We start from the raw sequence: 4,560 nt of genomic DNA, 5'->3' as shown, positions 1-4,560 counted from the left end.
ATAGGTATCTCAAACTTGCTCCCTTTTCAACCCAGAATTCCAGCTGCCGGCATTCTCCCTCTTCATGTAAACCTTATAAAATAAGAGAGAAAAGCCATAAGTATTGTACCATAATGTGTAATAACAGACCATGATGCGATAAATATCAATATAAAAGCATGATGCAAAATGGACGTATCAGTGCGCGGGGGCGAGACGGAGCCGGCGAGGTGGAGCTGCGACGGGGCGGGGCCGGCTCAAGGCGCGGCGTAGCGGGCGTGGAGGCGAGGCCACGGACTGGAGCGACAAGGTGGTGCGCATGGGGGAAGGATTGCTGGAGGTGAAGCGGAGCCGATGGGAGGTCGGGTCACACGCGCAACAAAGGCCGACGAGGCTTGTGGAGGCCGACATGGCCACGGCGTCGGGCGAGACGGGAGGTTCCAGGTGCCCCTTGGATTGCAAACGCCAGGTCAAACACCAGCGGTTGTCCGTGCAGCGTGGGATGGATGGAGCAGAAACTCAGCAATCGGTCAAGCCTGGGATTTGATCCGTGTTGTTTTATCTTTTCCTCATTTGATCGTCTCGTGAGGAGGCAATACTAGTGTGCGTTTGGTTGCACGCATCGAGCCCAACCATACCCGTGCAGGAAGGAAGAGGCTTGTTTGATTGCCTGGTTTCACTGTTGGGCCTGCATTACATGCTTCTCAAAGCAGCCCAGAACCTGGCTCGCTCGAAACGCTCGGACCGACGGTTTCTCGCTAGCCAAGCTGAGTGCGGCGTGAGGTCCCACGGGTGGGTGCGACGCGAGGGCGAGGGGGAATGGCAGGATATGGGAAATCTGGCGCGCCTTCCCGACGCCAAATTAGCCTCACCCTCCTTTCTACTCGCTCATCCATAGCCGCTTTCTTCCCTACTGCCTCACCATCGGCCGCGGTTGCGATTTCAGATCTGCGCTAGATGCGGCGGCGGCGGAAATGGCGGCGGCGTTTGCGGCGGATCTGGTGCTCCCCTTGCTGTTGGCCATGGCTCTCCCTACGTCGTCCTCGTCTCCGATGCCAGTAAGCAGCACCGCCCCTTTGTTAGGTCGGTGGTTAGGCCGTTAGGCAAGGTGTAGGATCGATTTCCCACTAAATGAATCGTCGATGTCGACTAGGTTATGGACGCACGGATGAGTCTGATATTTCAGGCAGTAGCACTGATAAGTGTGATTCAGGCATGGGTCATGTTCATGCACGAGAGAGTTGTTCGCCGTGTTGGGAGACTCTTTGATCCGCTATGGTCCAATGTTTACCCGGGATCAGGAGAGGATCCAAAATCTGAACTATATCTACAACTGCAATGACGCCAAGGCTATGTGGATGCTTCGAATGAAAAGAGCACCATTTGCCAGGCTTGTCGAGACCTTCAGGATCAGGGGGCTGCTATAAGATAACATCAACACCTGTGTGGAAGAGCAAGTGGCAATGCTCCTCCATGTTGTTGGCCATAACCAGAGGTTCAGGGTCATTCACAACACGTTCAGGAGATCAATGGAGACCATCTCTAGGTACTTTAAGTAGGTGCTTTTTGCTATTGGGGAGCATAGAGGAGGGATGGTCAGGAGAGCCCAAGATGTTACTCCACCCAAGATTCGACGAAGCCCAAGATGGTATCCGTACTTCAAGGTGAGCATTGACAATGTACAGTTTTCATGGCTTGATATGCTTGTATTGTTCAAGTTGAGCACTAACACAGGCTTGTGATGCCATTTTCAGGATTGCATTGGGGCAATAGATGGTACTCATGTCACTGCCAGAGTTCCTAGGTCACAGTCTGCAGCATACAAGGGGAGGAAGCACTACACAAGCCAGAATGTGCTTGATGATGTTGACTTTGATCTGAAGTTCACATATGTGCTGGCTGGCTGGGAGGGGTCAGCGCATGATGCTAACATTCTCAGTAATAGCATGACTCGACCTGATGGGGTCAACATCCCCGACGACAAGTTCTACCTTGGAGATGCTGGCTATGCATGTCGGCCAAGTGTTCTTCCACTCTTCAGGAAAACCAGGTACCATCTCAACGAGTTCAGTGGTAGGAATTATCCTAGGACTGCACATGAGCTGTTTTATCTCAGACACTCCAGCCTTAGAGTAACTGTTGAGAAGGCATTTGGAGCTCCGAAGAATAGGTTTAAGATCCTGGATCAGAAGTCATTCCACCCATAACCCACTTAGGTTAAGCTTGTTCTTGCTTGTTGCATTCTGCATAACTGGATCCTCCAGTGGGGCTTTGATGAACACATGCCTGAGGAGGAAGAGGTCGAGCCTAACCATGTTGTTATCTCCGACCATGGTGTGGAGGCATTTGACAATGAAGCTTGGAAGGTTGGAGTAGGTAGAGGCAATGTGGCTTAACAGAGGCCAGTGCATGATTTGAAGAAGATGATAATGAAGAAGAAGAAGCAGAAGCAGAAGCAGAAGAAGAGGAAGATCTGGTAGCAGCAACACCGATGAACTATCCCCTATTTAGCCAATGGCTCTTAATAATTTGGTCTGTCATTTGATAGTAGTTAGGATGAACTGTCATTTGTTTGCACTACATGTTTAGATTGTGTGCGGTAAGCTCACCACTGGTTAGAAGTGGTGACAACAACTTATGCAGGTTGCAACCAAACACCATGTCATATGTGCGCCTAATGCAATGCGGGCAACCAAATGCCGGGTCAAAAATGGTTGTCTCATGCAACTAAGGTACATCTAGGCAACCAAACTATATGCATCTGGGATCTTTTTGCCTGCATCCCCTCAAACCGGCTCCCTAGAGCCAGGCTAGTCGGGCCAGGCTCGATTGCCAATGTAACCAAACACGCCCTAGGTGTACTACCTAAATCGTTCTGTAGTACTTTAGTGTACAAGTATGCACCTCCCTTTTTTGAAGGAAAACGCTTATGTTCGGCGCACCGGCGGAATTCTTCTGTCGGTCGTCTTCTTGCATGCGTGGGTATTCATCCCTCTCCTTTATTTCAGAAAAAAGCATCACAACTCATTTATAGCGACTCTAGCTTTTTCTCCACCGCCTCGCTGAGCGCCTCCGGGCAGATCCGCGTTGTTCCTTCAAGCCGGCTTGCCTCCCTTGTCGGATCTCGTCCGCCGGCCGTCATGGAGTCACTGGCCTTTCCTTCCCGTTAGCATGGGGGCGATCCACTTTTCTGTTTCTCCTCCAACGAACAAGACGCCGCCTCCCACGCACCTTCTCAACAAATCCCCCACTCCGTCGCATCGGATGCCACCGGTGTTGGAGATGAAAAGCTATGACAGAGACGACGATGTTGCAACCGGCAACGAAAAAATCTTCAACCGACGATCGAAAATGCTACATCCGACATTGTCGAAAGCTTCAACCAGAGATGATGGGAATCGAGGGCCACCCACCACGTAACCGCGAAAGCTGCAACCGGTGATGAAAAAAGCTTCAACCGGCTAGAAAAAAAGCTTCAACCGGCGATATAAAAAGATTCAACCGACGACAACGAAACACAAAAAGCTGCAATTGTTGACACACAAAGCTTCAACCATATGTTTGAAAAGCTTCAACCGCAGACCGACTGGATAAAATCATAAAAAGAAAAGGTGGCAAGTGATTCAATGCCCATGGCTAGACGGAGAGGCGTGCGCGGCGATGACCACTGCGTCAACAGCCATTTTACGTGAAATAATATGTTAAACAAACTATATTTTAAGACTATATGGTTTTAAATTTTAAATTTTATTTGAATAATTTGAACCAAAAAATAAAATCTAGGGTTTATGCCACAAGAACATCATAAATCCGCGGCCACATGTAGATGGCTTGGTAAGGGCATGCACATAGTATCTAGTCAGTTGTCTATAATGCATGCCACATAAGATATTTGTCTAGGTGGATGAAAGAGATTAACCAAAGTGAGGCCGCCCGTCTGTAGAATTAAAGACCGTCTTCTCCCGTAAAATTCGTCACCAAACGACGTGCTTTCTCCTGTTGTACGAGGAGGCGTCTATAACTAACCGTTTCTCTCTTTGAAACAAATAATTTTCTGTTTCCTAATCCCTCGCATCAGTCTGCTGGCATGGGCCTGCTGCCGCTCATATCAGTTAGTTACAGACAAATTTATAGACAGTCCGTTGTACCATGTGGCGATAGTAAGTCCTTATGTGATGTGACACAGTATTACACACAGCCGTTGTCTAAACAATTGTACATGCCCTAAGAGGGCCTTAACCAGCCCGTATCCATGTGTAGCATAAAAATCGGATTAATTTATCATGCGCCACCTTCCGCAAAAATTTTTTTTGTCATGTACCAAAAAAAAAAGGTTTATGCCGCATGAACATGATAAATCCGTACAGATGGCTTGGTAAGAGGACCTTAGCCAGCCCGCACCCACGTGTAGCATAAAAATCGAATTAATTTGTCAGGTGCCATAAAATAAAATCTAGGGTTTATGTCACAAGAACATCATAAATCCGTGTTTATCTGAATTTGACTGAGCTTTTAACGTGCGTGAAAAGAAGATAAATCTCATCTAAAGAAAAATTGCGATTTTCACGCACAAAACGACGG

General features: G+C 48.3%; 1 pseudogene; it reads left to right on the top strand.

Moving 5' to 3' along the window:
* Positions 1-298: 298 nt before the first annotated feature.
* LOC123428654 lies at positions 299-2,397 on the top strand (annotated as a pseudogene).
* The last annotated feature ends 2,163 nt before the right edge of the window (positions 2,398-4,560 follow it).

The sequence above is a fragment of the Hordeum vulgare genome, chromosome 2H (assembly GCF_904849725.1).
Source record: "Hordeum vulgare subsp. vulgare chromosome 2H, MorexV3_pseudomolecules_assembly, whole genome shotgun sequence".
In the NCBI taxonomy this organism is placed as follows: Eukaryota; Viridiplantae; Streptophyta; class Magnoliopsida; order Poales; family Poaceae; genus Hordeum; species Hordeum vulgare.
The sequence above is the reverse complement of the archived record's forward strand: the minus strand, read 5'-3'. Positions and strand labels throughout refer to the sequence as shown.